The 20,518-nt window shown below is 48.7% G+C and overlaps 1 long non-coding RNA gene across 1 annotated transcript; it reads right to left on the bottom strand.

The window, feature by feature from the left end:
• Nucleotides 1-400: 400 nt before the first annotated feature.
• Nucleotides 401-10,465, bottom strand: LOC140849746 (uncharacterized). Its single transcript, XR_012131944.1, has 3 exons — nucleotides 10,160-10,465; nucleotides 5,912-6,032; nucleotides 401-4,972 (listed from the first exon to the last, which is right to left on the bottom strand). It is a non-coding gene; the product is annotated as an uncharacterized lncRNA (long non-coding RNA).
• Nucleotides 10,466-20,518: the final 10,053 nt, after the last annotated feature.

The following is a 20,518-nucleotide window of genomic DNA, read 5'->3' as shown; positions in this document are numbered from 1 at the left end:
GCCAAGGGCCAGGAGGGTTGTGTGGTAGGCATCTACTCGGAAGCTCATTTAGCCCACCCCTTCATCTTGTCAGGGCAACTGTGGCCCAGGAAGGGCCAGTGGCTAGCCCAGGTCCCCAACAGCGAGCAGCTCTCTGCCAGGCCCAAGGGCCCCCTGATTGCTGTCAAGGGAGCCCAAGTTCCCTCCTCTGGGCATGATGAGATTGGGTTGGTTGCATGCTCTTTGTCCCCAAGTCTATTAGAAAATGGAGTGGCTCTGAGCTGCTTGGGAGGAGGCAGAGGGAGGCCAGTAGAGGTCTCGTCTTAATGAAATAAAACTTTATGTTCCTTAAATACATGAAGTCACCCTGAACATCATCCCTTAACAAAGCATGGTCAAAGAAAGATACTGGCTGCTTCAGTGATGAGGTCAGAGTTCACTTGTGATTGGCACGCAAACTGCCCCCATGCAATTGGGTATTGCCAAAGAGTACAGCGCTCCGTCTGCCAGCTGGGACACAACTGCACTCAGAGGCTGGGAGGACCTATTATTATTATCTTGTTCCCACCAGGAGTTTGCTCAGCACATGCGCCCATCAGCAGGGTCCAATTCCTCTCTGGCCTTGTGAAAGCACACAAATTCAAAATCAGAGGTGTCTGAGTGAAGAAGGGCGGCTCTCTGCTCTTCTTAAGTTTCTTCCATTGCATGTTTCTCATCCTTACCACCATCCGCCAGCTAGATCTTCAGTTCCTTGGAGACAGGGACCATGTCTTCTATTTCATCCATTCAGTAAGTACTGATTGACCACCTGTCCTGGGCTGTGCCAGGTGCTTTGGGGAATACAAAACATGAGAAAGCCACAGCTGGCTCCTTCAAGAACGAGGCAATGACCCTTTTGTAACTTGTTTTATGTAACCATCAATATTTTCAGATTCCAGCTCATTTTGATATCTACACTGGTCCTGAGGGGAGGCAGAGCTAGTATTGTCTCATTTGTCAGACAAGTAAACTGAGCCCCAAAGAGACTAACTGACTCCCTCAGAGACACGGTCTTTCAGTGATGGCACTTGGGCAAGAATCCCCAGTTTTCTGAACTTGCCAGCAGCAGGCAGTTAGCCGTGCACATGCTCACACACAGCCTGCTCGGCCTGCTAGTCTGAGGGCTTGGACTGTGACCCCCTTCTCTCTGGCCCCGGCCACTATAGCCCCGAGCATTCCACCCCCACCCAATGTGGACAGTTGGAGCAAACATAACTTCATCACTCACTGGAGATGAAGGCAAAATGCTAAAAAGCAACGAAAAACCTGACATGAAAAAATTTGGTATTTAGCCAAATGCTCACAAGAGAGGAGGGCGCGTAACTGGCAGGAACAACCTACACCCCTCTCAGTGCCTCCCAAAGGACTCTGCCCAGAGCCCCATGAAGCAAGAGTTCCACCAAGGAGTACCTTGACCTGCTGTCGGGGGGAGTTCAGAACCAGAGGGTCAGCAAAAGGCTGCCTTTGACAACCTCTTAGCTGGCTCTCTGCTGTAAGTTGGGGATGTTCAGTGGGTGGCTGTTGCTTGTAGTTTTAAAGAAAACGGACTCTGGATGTAACATTGTCATATGAGCTCCCTAGGAGTAAAGAAGCTGTCCCATCCCAGGAGGCAGCCAGCACACAACCGAATTTGTCTACAATGCATACCAGCCCTTTCATCTCAACCTAAAGGAGCCGAGTACAAGGCCAATGGCTTCATGTAGCCCCCCTGCACTGCTAGGGACAGGATTCTGGGGCAGAAATGGGAGCCACAGGAACTGAACCGGGATGGTGCACTGGGTACCCCTGTTCCCTGGTCACAAGCTGACCCACAGTCCAGAATGTTCTTCATGGGTGACACTGGCTCCTCTGAGGACACAGTATGCATGTGGTGGGCCAGACTGGGAGGCAGTGGGGTGGAGGAGACGGGGGGTTTGGAGGAAAGGGGGAGAAGGCAGCAGATGTAGCCACCTGGCTTTCACTCCCACAGCCCTGCGTGGGGTGGGAGTGGGCAATAAACTTGAAGAGCTAAAGAGTCCATATGGGCGGAAACAACTCCTGGGGAGGAGGGAGGGTTCAGCCCTAGAGGGGCCACGGGAGCTTCCTCTCAGGAAGAGCAGCAGAAGAGAAACGTCTCCTTTTTGTGGTGAAGATTTGTCCCAGGACAGCCCAGGTTCTCAAACTTGAGTGTGCAACTGAATCCCTAGGGAAGTGGAGGAGTCACATGAAAACACAGATTCTGAGCCCCCCCACCTTAGAGTTTCTGGTTCAGCTGGTCTGGGGTAGGGGCCCAGAATGTGCATTTCTATCAAGTTCCCAGGTGATGCTGATGTTGTAGGTTTGGGACCACATCCTGAGACCCACTGGAGATTTCTAGAGGCCTGGGCAAGTTGACCTGCTGTGGGGGGAAGTTCAGAACCAGAGGGTCAGCAAATGGCTGCCTTCCTCTTAGCTGGCTCTCTGGGGGCAGTCAGGGATGGTAAGGCAGGGAAGTGAACAAATGATCTCTCCGTCTTCTTCTTTCCACCTCATCAGGGAAGAGGGAGACATGGGCTGAGATGAGACCTTAGGAGTGGCCAGGTGAGGCCTCCCAGAGGGGCGTGTGTGCATGCGCATGCCCGAGGGTGCTGGGGAGATGCAATTGACTCCAGCATTCATCACAGCTGCTGACTTTGCCCCCAGTTCCCACTGTTTGACCTCAAATAAGTATACACAACTTTCTAGGACTCTTCCTTTCTACCACACTCCCTGGCTGCTTGAGCCCTTGAAGTCCAAGCAGCCTCCACTTTTCCCCAGCAGTGCCCATCACCCACCCTGCAGAAACCTTGTACAAAACACGAGGGTGGACAAACATTCCTTTTCCTCACTGTGGAGCAGAGCACATCAAGAGGAAGGCCTCTCTCTCTAGCACGCTCCCTGGCTCTCCCCAGGCCACAAAGGCTGGACCGCATGTGCTCCTTCTCCTGTGTGGCCTGTAGTGGCCTTCATATGGCTGGACCACAGCAGGTACTCAGTAGATAGTACCGAGCTGACTTTGATTTCGAGCAGAGCAGAGAGAACCAGGAGTGGGAGGCAAGGAACGGCAAGGCCATGGGCTCCCAACTGCTGGGCTAAAAGTAGAAAGTACAATCCCAGCCTAGGAGGCTTGGCCCTCTTCCTTCTCCTGCCATCTGCTTTGCAAGAAAGGGAGCAGAGAGAGGCCACAGCACATGTTACTCACTTGCTGAAGTCTCAGGCTGAGGCAGTCAGGGATAGGAATCAGGGAAGGAGACTGACCTTCCTGTCCCCCTGAACCTCCCCACTTCACCCCACCAGCTGCCCTGCTTATCCAGGCCCCAGACTGGGGACCTTCCTTTCCCCTCACTCCGACATCCAATCCAGCAGGAAGTCTGGGCAAGTCTTCCTCCAACATATACTCAAGTGCATCCTCATCTCTTCATCAAACTGACACTGCCCTTGGCCCAGCCAGCTTCTTCACTCACCTGGACCCTTGAAGTAGTCCCTTTACTTGATGTTCTTCTCTACAGTGAGAGAGAGCAATGTGTGTCCATGGTTTCATACAACATTTCTGCAGGGTGAGTGATAGGCACTGCTGGGAAAGTGGAGGCTGCTTGGATTTCAGCATCTCAAGAGATCTCCCTGATTCCCTAAGGGTCAGCTTCATTTCATGCTTTTACTGCTACAAGGGTCTCCAGTTAGGATACTAAGTCTAAGGGGTTAATAAGCAAAATGACAATATCTGATCCCCATCTCCCCAGCGCACACAGCCTCACCTCCCATCCTACACCCGTCCTGTGGACCATCACAGGGCATGGACAGTTATGTAAGCAAATAGCTGGAAGGCCTGGAGCCCAGTGCCTATCACAGGTACTGCTCTGTGTTCTCTTGATGGGGTGGCAGGCAGGAGTGGGGATTTTGGAATAAGGAGGACTTCCTGGCACCTCTAAAATTACACTGCAAAGAAAAGGAATTAGAAGAAAGAACAGAAAAGGGGGAAATGACAGCAATGCTTCTGGATATGCTTCTAATTTGGAGCTCCTGGCAAAGGGCTGGGAGACAGCGTGGCAGGGTGAGTGGAGCACTGACCCAGAGCCAGGAGCCTGGGATCTAGAAGCCTCTCTGTTGCAGAATCAGGGCCTGCCACCACCTCCCTGTGCCTCCACGTCCCCTCTGCACATGCAGGGGCCAAAGGGAGAGTGCTCCCATCCCGGCTCCCACCCTGCGCTGCAAGTCTGGGATTCTATTTAAGAGCATGCAGCCCATCTGGTTCCCATTGAGGAGGCTGCGTTTTCTCAAGTGCCTCCTCCCCTTGCAATCCAGATTCCCACCATGTGACCCCATCTTCTCCCAATGGTGTTCTGTTTTATGGCTTGTTGTTCTGTGTGCGTGATTTGAGTTTGGGGACTTTTTTATCCCCCCCACACAGATTTCCCTCCCTCTTCCAGAAAACGTGGAGCCTGAACTTTTGACTGCCTGCAACACTCGGGGCTGGCGATGAGGACAGAGGGCAGGAGGAGAGGGATGTCTCCGCCTGACTCCTACTGCTGATTTCTCGGCTTCTTCATCTGTTTCTTCTCTGTTTGAGTTGCTGCTCCTGATGGCCCCTCACATGAATCAGCTGAGCGTGGAGGACAGCGAGGAGGCTGGAGGGTAGGAACTGGAGAGCTAGAGCTGCAGAGGGGAGAGGCTGAGCTCAGGGCTGCAGGAGGCCACTCTGGTGGGAGGCACACGGAGGCACACACATTCCCCAGGTCATGGCTGGGCGTCCGCAGGACCCGAGGAGAGAACAGGCGGAGAAGGGAACTCCACTGTGGCAGGGAAGGGGCTGGAGAAGGCTTCCAGGGGGATCCGTTGCCCAGTCTTTGGGTATTTATTAGCCCCCTGTAGGTGCCCAGCCCTGTGCTGTTCATACTGTGTATAGAGTGGTGAATTAAACAAATGCGGTTCCTGTACTCACAGAAGGAGCTTCTGGTCTCTAGGAAGAAAAGGACATCAAACTGGTGACAATACATACATAGTTATAGTTACACAGTGTGAAATGCTAGTAGCAATTATAAAGGGGTCTCATTTAAATTAGGTGATCCTTAAGGAAGTGATGTTTAAGCAAGATTGAAAGAGTAGGAGTTAGTAGAGAGTGTTCCTGATGGAGGCAAGTGTGTACTGAGGTGCTGCCCCCTAAAAGGGCTTTGCTCCTGCAAGCAGCTGAAAGCTGGGCAGTGTGGCAGGGGCGGTAGGCAGGGGCCATGGTGGAGCCAGAACTCAGCCTGAGGTCAGGGCCAGGGGTCATTCTGAGGTCAAGTTTAGGGATCAATCTGAAGCTGGACTTGGTGCTCCAGCACCAGAATGAGAGGATGTGCTCAGGCTGCAGCCAGGGTTCAGTCTTGGATGCCAGAACTAGGGGTTGGTCTGTGGCCAGGGTTAGAATTAGTTTGAATCCAGGGCCAGAGTCATCCTAAGGTCAAGTTTAGGGGTCAATCTGAGGACACTGTTAGGAGCAGCCATTTATTAAATGTTCACTCAGCATCTTCCTGGCTGATTCCCTGTGAGTACAGTGATGGGCCTGACAGCATCCCTTGCCTTCCTGGAACTTAGAGTTCAATGGGAAAGACTGTCATTAAAGAAGGAATTGCCTGAAGAGTTAGCTCATTAATTACCATTGCAACAAATGCTGTGGAGGAGGGTGCCAGGTGCCCCGAGGCCTCAGAGCTGGGTGTTATTCCAGTTACTATGACCATGTAGCAGTTGACCTCACAACTTCGTAGCTGAAAACAACCATTTGTTATGCTCACAGAATCTGGGGGTTGGGAATTGGAAAGAGCACAGAGGAGATGGCTCGTCTCTGCTCTGCACTGTCTGTGGCTCCAGGATAGACACAAAGGCTGGGAATGGCTCAATAGCTGGGGACTGGAATCACCTGAAGGTTCCTCATTCACACAGTGGCACCTAGGCCAAGACCAATGACCCGGGGCACCTCCATGTGGCCTTTCCGTGTGGCTGGGCTTCCTCACAGCACGGCGGCCTCAGGGTGTCCACACCTGTTAAGGGGAACAGGCAGAAGCTGCATTATTTTCAGTGACCCTCAGAAATCATGAGTATCACTTCCACTGTGCTCTATTGTTCAAGTAATCAATGCCTACCCAAGACAAGGGAAGGGGAATTAGACTCTGCCCCCTACCCAAAGGTGGTGTGGTCATACTGTAGAACACATGGACTGGAGATATTGGGAAATCTCTGGAAAATACCATCTGCCCCAGACACCAGCAGAAGGCAGGTCAGTTTGGGCTGTGGTAAGGGGTCCATCCCTGAAAAGCATTAGGAAGAGAGGAAAAGAGTGTGTTCTGGAATGCACTCTGCCACCCTTCCCCTACCCCCACTAGTGGTTAGTGAGCTAATCACTTAACTGGGCAGCCCCAAGCTGGAAGAACATACTAGGGGCTGGGTGGGAGACCCAGGATCGAAGCAGCTTTGGAATAGACCAGGTTCCAACACATTCTCCCCTGCACATCAGTGAGGGCTGACAGTTTCCCAAGTCTTGGTACCAATTCCTTACTGCAGGATTAGTTTTCCCTCTGTAAAATGGGGTTTACATTCTCCCAGCCTGGGCAGCCTGGAGGCCAGCATAGACCAAACCCATTTTAGGTTCCCTGAAGCCTGAGGTACCTACAGGTAAGTCACTTTGGTGACTTACAGATGGTAATTGCTAATAAAATTTTGCTGATGAAGTTAGAAGTTTTGTGAATCAGATTCCATGTGAAATATACCAGGAAATGCCTTGCCTTGATGGAATCCTACGGTAAAGTCTTCTCTAAAATGAAGAGTACTTTGTAAAGTGAAGAATTTCTCCCACTCCAGTTTCTTTCAAAATACAGATTTGTGTTAGCCTGGTTGGAGGAAGCAGAGGCTCCCTTCCCAGGCTCTAGACTCAGATAAAAACCTTTCCTTTGCTCATTTTGGTCTTCCTCTGCCATCTGGAGAAAGACACTGTCCATCCTGGGGCGATGAGAGGAAAAGAAATGGGTTCCAATAGCAGCAAGGATTTAAATCTGAAGTGGACAGAGCCTGTGAGTCTCAAGGAAAAATAAAAACATCTGGAGCAGTAACCAACCTGGATTGGGGAGGATGAAATCAGGGCAGTGCTGCCACAGGGACTCCTTCATGTGCGGTCCAGAGGACCTTGTGCAGGAGCCGTGGGCCCTGGTCACCGTTCAGCTGTGACTCCCTGCGTGGCCTTGGGGCCTCACCCTGGGCCTCTGGGCCTCCCCTGACAAGGTCACTCTGAGGTTCCTGCCACAGCTCCTGGGCCCTGACCCCGACAGCACCCCCGCCACCTCCACCGCCGCCCCCCCCCCCCCGCAGCAGCTGGAGCTCTGCAGTAGTCAGGGCATGACCCCCTTCCTCACTGGCCTTGGGAAACTCCCCAAACTTGGCCCCAGGGCTGGGGTCAGGCGGGAAGTGCGGCCCAGATGACCTCATGCTGGGTTCTTGCCCTGCTGTTCATCCCTCGGCAGGCAGGCAGCTTGGTGACTCACCTCAAAGGGGGAGAGCCAAGATCCATTTGAAAACTGAAAGCCCTTTGGGGCCCTTCTCTTCCAAGGGCTCTTAGAACAGGCCCTTGGCAGCTCTCAGCTCTCCCCTTCCCAGGGACCCAGGATGAAAGGCTAGCGGTGTCCCAGCCGGAGCTGGTGTTCCCCGGGGCAGGGACAGCATATCGCCTTCCCCTACTCCCCAGTCTGAGCTGGGACCTCAGGACCCTGGGCTTCGCCTGGCTGTGAGGTGGTGGCTGCACTCTTTGCTCTCTCTGACCCATGTCTGCATCTCCAAGCTACAGTCTCTCCTCTGTGACTCAGTCCATCCCTGACCTTCCTTGCCATCCAGACCATCTCAATCTGTGCCCTCAAATCCCACGGGTCTTAGCCTCAGGAAGGTTTGTCTGCACTTAGAAGAGTTTCAAAGCAAACGTGTTTCTTGTTCTCTGAATACTCAAGGCTTCCTCCACATTCTCCAGCCTCTTTGTAATTAGGTGCACAAACTCTGACCAATAAAGCATAGAAAAGCAGGCAAGATTCTCTGCATACTCTCTTCTGACACCTGGGAGATGAACACAGAGACCTCATGTTACAGATCTGTACTGCTGAATGTGGTAGCAATTAGCCACTATGCCAATATAAATTAGTTAAAATTAGATGAAATTTAAAATTCCATTTCTCAGTCTCATTATCACATTTCCAGTTCTTGGTAGGCACATGTGGCAAGCAGAGATTGCATCACACAGCATGTATAGGATATCTCTATACTTGCAGGAAGTTCTCCTGGACAATGCTATTTCAGGAGGTGAAGCTACAAGATGTCACATCACCATCAGCCTGGGTCCTCAAGCAAGAAAGGAGCAGGGACTCTCACCAACCCACAGTGGACATGTAGCATGAGCAAGAAATAAACCACATGTGAAGCCACTGAAGTTCCAGAGTGGAGCTGCTGCTCCCACAGAGCTCTGCCCACCCTGACTCACCCAGCCTACCTGCAAGAAATGAACAGAAGCAAAAACAGGCAGAAGAAGACCAAGTTCTAGCTTCCTGGGCAAATACCATATGCAACCTAAGCAATCCATGAAATACAAAGTCGACACCTTGCTGCCTTCTAGAGGGAGCTGGCTGAAGCATAATCACGGGTGAACACCTGGAGGAGGTGAAACAGGGATGGGCCTTGGGAAATGGGCAGGGTTCACATAGGCTTGTGGTTTTTAATCTACAGGAATTTTTGGCTGCCCACCAAGGAAAGCTGGATAGACAAGGAGAAGGGCAGGAATCCCAGTGGGGGCACAGGGATAAGCAAAACACATGAGCACAAATGTCAGTGAGAACATAAAAGGCCTGGGCCATGCAGATTTTCCTCAGGTTGCAAGAGAGCTCTGAGCAGCTTAGGAAAGAGGTCAGATGGGAATTGAGAGGTGAGTTTTCTGCATGTTTCCACCTGGAGTTAGCCAAGAGTAGGGGCTAGAGCATGTAGGGAATGAAGGATGAACTCATGTAGTTATTGATAGTCAAAGGAAGGGTTGGCCTCAGGAATGACAGACCAGAATTCAGTAACTGGGGTTGTAAAGTTTGACTAGGAAGTATAGGAATTCACAGAGGCAGCCTTTTGTTTATGGAATAATTGTTAATGGGTGATTAATTCACACAAGAAGCTAGTTAGTCCCAGAGATCCTCCCTTCTGAGTTCTAGGCTCAATTTTCCAACGTGCTACTTGGCTTGCCCAGCTGTGTCCACTCAACACCTCAGCCTCAGCCTGACCACAGGGATCCACAGCCCCCACAGCCCAGCCTGGCACCAAACATCATGGCAAGCCAAGCCCAGGTCGTGGCCGTGGAATCCCCTGGGGTTCACACCACTGCCATCACCACCACGCATGCTGGCACATGAGCACTCTGCACATCTCTCACCAAGTCCTGCAGGGGCCTCTGCCAGCAGTGCCCCAGCCTCGACTCTACCCCAACCTCTCTGCCTCCCCCATAGTCACACCTGACTGGTTTTCTCAACCACAGCGGCCTCAGCACTACTGGCCCTATGTCCTGTCTCTCCACTCCCTCCATCCCATCCTGCATTCCAGCACCAAACAAGATTCCCCGTATTTAGCTGGGTCATGCCTCTGCTCAAAAGCCTTCAGAGCTGTCCAAAGAAATCAAGCCTCTCTAGCCAGGATTCAAAACCTGCCACTTGCTGGGTGAAACACACATTCAGCTGCTTAGTGCTTCCTCCACAGCCCCACCTGTGCCAGGCTGATCCCCTCACTGCTGCCTCTGCCCCCTATTCCCATCAGACTCCTTCTGCCCCACGAAGCTCTTCTTGATGGTCCTTTTGTCCTGTCATCTCACATTTCTCCTACTGCCACTGTAGAAAGGTTCAGAGGGGCATAAAGGGTCTGAGGGCCTCTACTTGCTGGCTGTGTGACCTTAGGCAAATCACTTAAGCTCTGAACCTCAGTCTTCTCAATTGCAAAGTGAAGACAGTACGCACTTCACACAATAGCTAAAGTCTGGGAAACTACAGTGGAAACCGTAAAACAATACTCAGATGGGAGGGATCATGTTACACTTCTGAGCCTCTTTTCATGCACACATCTTGCCTTCTTTCCCTCTGGAAGCATCTAGTTTGCAAGGACTTACCAGGGACGGCAGATGGGAAGCAGTTGAAGCCTCTTAGGTGAAGCATTTCTGGCATATGGAATGTTCTGTGGAAGCTGCAGAGCTCACTTCTCCCTCCTGTCTCGGGCTGCTCATCCCTAAAGTGGGAGGGTGGAACTCAGAGGACTCCGAGGGGCCTCCAGGGAGGGTGGTCCTGATGCTGCACCTGATGTTCTCCTTGCAGGACTCAGAGTAGCGAGCAGCAGGGCCCCTCAGGGAAGCCTGAGAGCCACAACAGGGAGAAGCTGGGGAGTTCCTGTTTCTAGCTGTTGCCTGGGAAGCGTTCCTAGGCTGAGAGAAGTCAAATGAACAGGGATTGGAAGTGAGTGGCATGGACCTGTTTCTACTTCCTGATTAGAAGCACCACCTGGTTATTGCCAGGAGGGGCCGCTGTACCCAAACCTCTGCTGTCCACCCAATGGCCGCCTAGATCTTCCCATTTACACCCTGAATAAAAACCTTTTCCTGGCACCACTGAGGCTGCACGTGACCTGTCCCCTGCCGCCCTCCCTAGCCTCACGCCCCACCACCACCACCCCCGCCCTCACTCTCGGAGTCCCACCGTCCTGGCAGTCTTCTGCTTCCTGGAATGGCCTGCTCTCGCTCCTGAGGGCCCTTGCATATGCTCTTTCCTCAGCCTGGGATGCTACACGACCTGCTAATGCCCATCAAGACATCAAGTCCTGCACAAAGGCGGCTTCCCCAAAACCCAACCACTGCACCCAACCCCCAACCCCCATATTTGGGGCTTGTGTTTATATGCTTTCTTGACTCATGGTCCTCTCTGTAGCTCTTCCACAGTTTATAATTACATGTTGGAATGCTATTTGTTTAATGTCTGTCTCCCCTACTAGAATGTCATCTCTGCAGGGCCAGTACCAGGCCTATTTCACTCACTATTGAAGCCCCACCAATAGGGCTGGCATATAGTAGGTGCTAAATAAAGATTTGGGGAATGAATGAATGTGTGAATATATGGATATGAAAGATGAGACAGTTTTTTAATCCTTCAGAAGATCTTTAGTCCCACCGGGGCTGACCACCCTCCAGGCCCATTATCCATAACCACATCTACACCCTCTGCCCTCACCCTGCTCATCCTGACTGGACACTGGGAAGGGGCCACTCCACATGGTTTCAGCTGGCCTGGACCTCACACTGAGTCCAGCTGCACTTGGGCTTGTAGCGAATAAACAGCTCTAATCCAGAAGAGCCTCAGTTCACCCAGGAACTGGGCTCAGACATGTAGAATTATGTGAATCTGATTTCCCCAGACCCCAGGTCCCTCCTGGAGCAGCAAGCAGCCCTGGCTCCCCTGGTGGGGCCTCTGGACAGGAGCCAGGACTCCGCCACCCTCGGTCTCTCACCTCGCACAGCTCTCGGCCCCCTCCAGATCATAATCCCTCCTCCAAGATGTAAAAATATGTTTCAAGGCACTAACTACAGAGATCATTACTTCAGAGATCCTCTTGGCAAATTCCATTATTGGCCCCAGTTTAAAAAGCCAGAGTCTTCTTATAATGGGGTTCCTCGGTGCAGGGCCCACCTGTGAAAATACTGCCCTCTTCAGGGACTGAGCCAGGCAGGGAAGGGTGGGCGCCAGGCCCCTCAGCTGCTCCCAGAGGAAGGGCAGAGAGGAGGTCCAGAGAGCTTAAGAAATGGTATTTTCCTGGAGAGAGGGAAACTCCTCATGCCAAAGACTACAGATGGGAACTAACGTTCCAGGGCCTGCCTAGTTGAGGGACCAGAGGTGTTCTAGCCCTGGGCAGCACTCTCTTTAGTAGGAATTTCAGGGTACTAAAGGGACTGACATTGGCCAAGCTGAAACCATTCATCCCTCTACTCCCCAGCCCTCTGAGCCGATGGCCTTTCCTCCCACCTCCCAGGGAGGGGATGCAGTGGGATGGTGGTCTCTGGGTGTCCTGTCCCCAGACAAGGGGGCCTCCCTGTGCTCAGCGCATCCTGACTTCAGTCCCTCCCCCCAGATTAATGTGGGCAGCTGTCTGTTCCAAGCCTCTGCCCCAACCCATGATTTAATCTCTCCATGAATATCTGCCCCTCCCGTCAGCATTTATGATACTCGAATGTCTGCCATGTTACAACCACACAGCTCCTGCTGCTTCTAACTCCTTCCTCCAGCCAACTTCTGGACTTACACACTCTTGCTGTCTTTCCTTCCTGGCCCTTAGTTTCTCCTCAGTCCAGAGTAGTGTGGCTCGTTCTCTCACTTTCCTGAAACTGCTCTGTCCAAGCACCCCGAGGCTCCCTTGTTGCTAAATCTAATTTCAGCAGCTCACGGCCCTGTATGTCCCCCCTACAGTGCTCCTCTGCCTTGTCTTCCTCACCAGGGCATGCCTGTGTCACTCCTACCCTCTGGCTGCACCCTCTGGTTCTGTAGTGTGGGCCCTCCAGAATTCTGTCTTTGGCTCTACTCATTTTTTCCTTCTCATAACGCACCTGCCTGGGTGATCTCATCCACTTTTGTGGCTTCAGTGATTCTAGAGTCTTGACCTTCAGCCAGAGCTTTCTCTGAGCTGTGGACCTGCATATTCATTCATTTATTCACTCCCTCCCTCCCTCATTCAACAGACTGAGCACCTGCCATGTGCCGGGCACTGTGCTCAGGAACAAAAAAGAATAGTTGCCTCTGGGGGTTCCCAGTGTAGTCGAGGCAAACAGTATGCAAGGCAGCAGGTCACTCCTTGCAGGGTGTCAGAGCTTGCAGAGTAATGGGCCAGTGTGACTGGGCTCCAGGACCTGCACCCATCGGGGTTAAGTCAGGAGGTAGAGACGTGGTGAGGATTAAGAGATGGTGGATATATTATGGGAATAGGGCATTACAACATTGTGGGGAAAGCTGGGGAAGCAGAAGTTCTGAAGCTGGAAGAGCAGAATAAAGTCACCAACCAGTGCCTGAAGCCAGGCATGCCCAGCCAGGAGTGGGCCCTGAGGAAAGCTGGTGGAAGAGTCTGTGGAAGGCTATTTCCTCTACCCCTGGTGGAGAGCAAGGCTGGAAGTAGAAAGGCTGGTTCAAAGATCCATCAGCTCTCACCTGGATTACTGCCAAAATTCCTAATCTCTCTCCCCAGTGCTATTTTTTATCTCACCCGGACTAAACAGTCTTCCTAAAATGCAATGCTAACCTGTCACTCCCTGAGCCCCTTCCCTTCCAGAGAGCGGCCAGACTCCTTGGCTGGCCCACAGGGCCCATCATGACGAGCCACCGCACTGGGCCCGTGCTCTTGCTTCTCCCTCTTGCCCACCCCACATGCTCACCCCAGCTCTCCAGATCCTCACTGGGAAAAACTTTCTCCATTCCTTCATTCCTTCATTTTCTTGCACTCTCACTGTCTTCCAGACCCCAGGACACTTTTCCCTCACATGCCTGCACACACCTCCGCCATGGAGCTTCTGTGACACCCGCCCCACAGATATCTGGGTCCTTCCTGTATGACCCCCCTGGTCCTGGCTGTCCCTCTCTTGATTCCTGTTTCACATCCGGGTACCTGCAAGCTTGCTTTGTCTCCATGCCTACCTGACTGTGCAGACTATGAGAGAGGCCTCTCTGTGACCAGGCCATGTCTGGACATTATAGATGTTCGTTAAATAGTTGTCCAATTAACAAAGGTTTGCAAGAGCTGTACAACAAAAAATAAAGACGATGGTTCTGCCATGTTCTCATAAAAAGCAGTTCTCATAAATTTTGTGCTAATCGAATAAATAGAAGAAAGATAAGTAGTTAAAATAAAAAAGGGTTGAAAGGAACAAGATGTAATTCTTCAGAAAGGCCTACCTCTGGGTGGTGAGGCTATGGTGACTTTTCTTCTTTCAGCTTCAAACTGTTCTGTATTTTTTTAAAAAATCACCTTTAAATATTTCTCCAAAGCAATAAATTGCTCTCTTACCACCTACTTCTATTTTTATATTCACATTCCTTCCTAAGCACATTTGTTCTATAATTCCAAGAATGTAGATCTCTTCCTTGGGCCGAGAAAGCCCAATTTCCCTTTCAGAAGGAGCTGAGTGACCTGTCTTCTCTCTGTCATCTATTCCCAGATACCATCTGCCAGGAAACGTGTTGCATCCCTTCATGATTCTTCTTGCTTTATATGACTAAAAGTAATCATGGGGGTTTTGAGTTGTATCAGAACAGCACACTAATGGATATTATAGAGACATAAACAGCCCAGGTGTTGGCCCTCAAATCTGGCTTTCAATAACAAGCCTTCCCCCAGAATCTCCAAAGGACTATAAGCACAGAAGACAGAATAAGGCAGAGGAATATGTTCTCTAGGAAATAAAGTCACCTAGAGGTGACTTTTTCCCAAACCCCAGTGCAGAGCTGAGCCAGGTCTCCCTCGACCACATGTGACCCCCTTCTCTCCAGGCGAGCCCAGCCTCAGATCCTGGAGTTGCCATCATTAGGGGAAGGGCAATTCTGAGCACCCCTGCTCAGAGGAGAAGAGGGGGTGCACGACGAAGAGTGTGTTAGCCCTAGAGGGCCTAGAGAAGCAGTGATCTGGGAGGCCCCCACAGCAGTGGGAACATCACCTGGGTTCCCTACTTGACAGCCCAGTGAAAATGAGTCACTCCTGAATCCAGGAGAGAAAGCAGACTGTGCCTCTGGCACTGTGGGCCCGTCTTTGACCCTGAGCATCCTCACTATAGGAGGGAGGAGGGATGAGAAAAATCAGTTAGGAGCCTGATCTGCCAACACTAACATTTTGCATTTTTTTTCAAGCTTGAGTTCATTCTGAAATCTGATTTTCTTTAGATTCACCACCAATAACCCAGACAGGCTAACAGCTCTCCTCAAGCTCACATAGCTTTTGCTAGCAGAACCAGAAGTAGAACCCTAGTCTGTCTATTCCCAATCCAGAACTTCTGTCACCTGCAAAGAGATGGGTGATGAGAGTAGGAAGATGGGTAAGACAGCTTCCTGGGGAAGGAGCACGAAGGGCTATTGCAATGTTAAATCACGGTGACTCTGAGAGGTCTGAAACGATTATGTTAGAATACTTGGTTGGAAGTGACATAAATGCATTTCAAACCAACTCAAAGCATGAAAGAGGAAATCCATGTAACTAACTCATAGTGAGAATAGGAATGGAACTGGATTTCAGGGACAGCTGGATCAAGGGACCACTACCACCTGGACTGTTTCTTTCAGGCATCTCTCTTCTGTATATGAGCTTGATTCTCTTAGACTGGCTTTCACACATTATGGCGGACATGGCCACAAGCATGCTCCAGACTCTTCTAATAGCCTTTGGCCTGAGAGGGACAAGGTCTTGCCCGGGGAGAGGCTTTGATTGGCAAGCTTACATCACATCCTAATACCTGACTAAGATGCTGTGGTCCACAAGACATCACATGACTATGAGCAGGAAATTGTTTCTAATTGGAAGAGGTGAGATGGGGAAAGAATGCTGGGAAGATAGAATCAACAGCCCCTTTAATGTATTCAACAAAAGCTTTGATACAGACCCAAAAGCCTAAGCATCAAGGGAGAAGCAACGTAAAAGAGATGAATGAGGGAAGGCTCAGGGTACAAATCAGGCAATTTGTGAGTTGAGTGTCTGTGAGCCAAAGGACGTATCTGTCTGCAAAGGGAGGGTGTATGAGGGAAGGAAAATAGGAAGGAATTAGGAGAGCAGAGTAAGATGGATGAGTAGAGAATACAGACAGTGTGTCAAGCACCTCTTGGAATTGAGGTCACACTAAATCCAGGAGCTGTGCCTAAAAAAGAACCAGAAAGGGCTCTTTCCTCAAGGATAGAAGGATGTAGAGAGGGAACCATGATGGGCTAGATGGGCAGACAGAAAGGCCAGGTGAGTCAGGGGAAGGAGCCAGAAGAGACATCCCCTAGATTATGTTCTCTCGAAAATAAGCAGTAATTATTATGACCCATAAAAATATGGATCCCTCTTTGATAGGGTACCAGGCTTCAATTTAGAAGCATGTGGAAACCAGAGGTGCAAAAGGAAAAATAAGCTGTAATTATAATTCCCAGAGGTAATACTATGGAATTTCATATATTTCTTTCCATAAATCTCTTTTTTGCAAAAATTGAATCTTACTGTACATACTCTTTTAAAACTTGCCTTTTCACTTAACAATATGATATAAATATCTTTTCATTGTCAACACTTATATTTCTACAATTTGGGAGGCTGCATATAATTCTCTTGTGTGTGTATACATCATTTATTGATTAATTCCCTACTGGGGCCATTTAGGCAATATCCAATTCCTTATAATTTTCTATACCTAAATCTTCATGCACATGATCTTTTAACTTAGGATTCAGAACAAATTCCTAGACATACAATTTCTTGGAAAATAATCTAAAACCAAAATTGCCATTCAAAAGTTGTGGCACTTTACATTCTCATTGGTGGTAAATAAGTGGCTGATTTCTTTGTTATTTTGCTAGCATTGTTACTTTCCAGCTGCTACTAGTAAAAATATTACATTTATTTAGTATTGAGAGTCTATTATAAGGGTCCCTGTTCAAATATTTGGGAGCCAGATGAGGGATAAAGAAAAAAAATATTTTGTAGGTTTTTATTGGGTTATTTTTCTTCTAATCAGGAGATTCTAAAAGGTCTTTACATATTCTTAACAAGTACTTTGTCAGATGTGTCTTACAAATATTTTCCCAGTCTGTGGTTTATATTTTCATTTTCTTAATGATATTTTGAAAATAGCAGCAGTGTTTCATTTTGGCAAAATTTAATATTTCAGTTTTTCTATGGTTCATGCTTTCTCTGTCCAAACTAAGAAATATTTGCTTGTCCCCAAATCATGAAGATTATCTTCTATGATCTCTTCCAGGAGTTTTGTAGTTTCAACTTAACATTTAAGTGTCTGATCCATGTTGAGCGATGTTTGGTATATTGTGAGGTAAGGATTGAGATATATTTTTTCCACGTGAATCTCCATTTGATCCAGCACCTTTCCTTGAAAACACTGTCCTTTCCCCCATTGAACTGGCTTGCTGCTTTGTTGGAAATCAGTTGGTCGTGTATGCGTGGGTCTCCTCCTGAGCTCTCTGTTATGTTCCATTGACCTACATGGCTACCCTTAGGCTAACAGGACACTGTCTTAATTATTGTTACTTAATAGTAAGTCTTGAAATCACTATCTGTTAATATTTTAACTCCTTAAATTAATAACCATGCTGCTTAAGTGTGGGGGCCCGGCCTACGGCTGAGGCTGAGCCCCACTCTAGCTGGACAACACCCTAAAGATGGCACCTGCTTCCTAGACACCACCCTTCCTGGCCCTACAGCTCAGCGCATAAGGAAGTCTCCATGATTGGCTTGTCCCCATTTCCGTGCTCATGCTCATAGCATGCTTTTCACATGTTTCCAATAAGACTGAACCTGGCGCGTGATCAGTCAGCTGATTGGTTGGGATATGCTATATAAGCTGCTGCCCTGGAGGAAGTGGTGGTGGTGGTTGTTTTTTGCTTTTGCGTTTCGCTAGATGGATGCTCAGACGCCCATAATAAAGATTCCTAACGAACCAGGCCTTTGGTGATCGTTCTCCTGCCGTCGCCCTAGGTGGCGGGAAGCGATACTTAAGCTGCCCCCTACTGCTCTGAGCCCCACCGCCAGTGACCACAGTGGTCCCTCAGGGCTCTCTTACTGTCTCCCTTCCCCCAGGGGCTTTCCCCTGACAAATCACCTGGGCAGCTAATGTGCCTCATCCAACTGTGCAGAGATAGTTCAAGATCTCTTCCAAGGAAAAGAGTGCTCCTTCCCAAGGGGATGCATAGGACTGGAGGTGGGGAGTGGGAAGGGTATGTCCTCCTCAGGATCTTCTATGGTTTTGGGAAATGGCTTACTTTGAAGGCAGTAAGTTCTTGCTTCTCAGGCCTTTCAGAAGGTTGCTACTCTTTCTAAAATACATAGTGTGGTAAAAGTATTACACACTCAGCGGACAGCACCTGGAACATACAGGGAAGTAGAGAAAAACATAAAAATCATCTGTATGTCACTACTTGCATGAATGCTGTTAATATTTTTCTATGCATATTTTTAACTTGATTAAGACTCAAACTGTTTCTACAGCTTTAAATCCTGCTGTGGTAAGTTAATATTATTTTGGGATTATTGTTCTGTTTCATTTTTTTGAAAACCCTATTTTAATGTCTGGCTGCCTTTCCATAGTTGTAACATAATGTGACCATCAACTATTATCGATTATCTAGACTATTCCCAATTTGCTCTCATAAATGCTATGTGCACTATTTATTATTTCTTTCTATAAATTCCTAGAAGTGGAATTACTGGTTGAAAGAGTAAAAATCTTTATAAGGCTCTTGACACATAGATGATAAATTTCTATCTAAGAAATCTTTATTTTAGTTCGTACTCCCACTGTGAATAACACTGTAATATCACACCTCTGCTAGCACTGTTATTTTTCAATCTTTGTAAATTTGATAGGCTAAAAAAAGACATCTTATTGCTTTAATTTGCATTTTTGATTACCAGCCATGTTAAAATTTTTTAATGTATTTATTAACCTTTCATAACTTTATTTCATAGCTCTTTGTACTTTAAGAACATTATCTTTTTGCCATATTTGCTGGAGATATTGGAGATAGAGTTCAATGTTTTACATTGTCCATGGCTGTTTGAAAACAGTATATACTCCTTTTATCTAGGAAGCAAATTTCACAATACTGCTTAGACTGTTTAGATGAATAACGGTTGGTTAGAAGTGTCTTAGAAAGTTTGCTTTTATAAATCTCTTCTTACAACTCTAATAGGTTTTACTTTGTGCCTTTTGATTCTAGAGTGTCTGGAGAGCATTAAGCATTGATCAGGCTCTGAAAGGAAACAGGCAGCCCACTCTAAGAGGGTGACTTGAGGAGGGCTTAGTAAAGGGACCCTACATGCAGCTGTGGTTCTAGAGCAGTGAGACCACGGTGGTAGTACAGTACCCGAGGACTAGAAAGAGCAAAGGACCAACTTCTCCCTTAGGCTGCAAAGGGCAAGAGTAAGAGCAGACGTGGAAACTTGGAAACAAGGAGGGCCATGTGGAAAGGGTGCCCCCTGCCAGTACTACGACCTCAGGGAAGGGACAGAGCCAACCTGGGGTACCTTTGTGGGAAGGCTGCTGGGGAACTGAATGCCCAGCCCCACACTCCAATCTCCCTTCAATCTCCTGCTGGTTCTCTCCATTGGCCAAACCCAAGAGGAAGCAGAAGGCAAGGGATCTATTGATGTGGCCCCTACAGGCCAGCCTCCTGGGTCCCGGAACAGCCAGGATGTGGAGGACCAGGGGAACATGGAAGGTGTCCAGCACAAAGACTTCTTACCATTAAAAAGTCCCTATGCATTTTAACTCTCATCAATAAAAACTGACCTTTTGTGATCTTAGTCTTTAATTCTGTTTTTTTGATTCCTTGTTTACATGTCTTTCTAATGTAACTTAACCTATGCATTTTTTAATGGTGTAAGATTGATGTGATTTTATTTATTATCTACATAATTTGCACTTAGGCTTGAAAATGTTAACTGTGACCTAAGAGAAAGGGGAAAATGCAGACCCTGGAAAGAGGATGCAAGCTGTCCCCTTATATTCATTTCCCTCTCCTCAATAGTAATACAGCTCAGCTATCATGTAGGCACATGGCTTCTCAGAACAAAGACTACATTTCCCAGCGTTTCTTACATCTGGGACGGCAGTAGGACTAAGATCTGGCCAATAGGATGTGCAGGGAAGGGTTGTAGGCCATATTGGTCATTTCCCTGAAGGACGGAGCACAAGCCTTTCTTCCCCTTCCTCCACCCCACTGTGTGGAGTGTGGATGTGGTGGAGAGTCACCCTGGACCATATGGATGCTGGAGTGATGTGGGTCCCTGGACCCCCTGGATTGCTTATCACCAGACACTGGATGGGAAAAATACAAACTTCTCATTTCAGTCACTATTGTTTGTGTATTACACTAAGAAAAGCCTCATTCCTAACTGTGACAGATATCAAGGAGCAGAATTTCAGCCATCCATTTAAAGAAGAAAAGAGAATGGAGGTCAACATTTTCTGGGTACCCACTATATACTTTCTCCTATATTATTATACTTAATCCTCCCAAAAACCCCAAAATGGGAGCTATTATCAGCATTGTTACTCACGAGGAGACTGAGGTTCAGTTAGCTTAAGACATTTGCTCACAGTCACAACAGCTAAAACCTAGACTGGAATTTGAACCAGGGCATATTTACCTGATTCTAAAATCCTACTTCCCTCCGTATTGATCTCCTAAAGATGAGAGAACAGAAAAGAGACTCCCAACTGGGCCAACAGAGAACTTGGGTTCAGGCC

This window comes from Manis javanica, chromosome 1 (genome assembly GCF_040802235.1).
Source record: "Manis javanica isolate MJ-LG chromosome 1, MJ_LKY, whole genome shotgun sequence".
Lineage (NCBI taxonomy): Eukaryota > Metazoa > Chordata > Mammalia > Pholidota > Manidae > Manis > Manis javanica.
The sequence above is the reverse complement of the archived record's forward strand: the minus strand, read 5'-3'. Positions and strand labels throughout refer to the sequence as shown.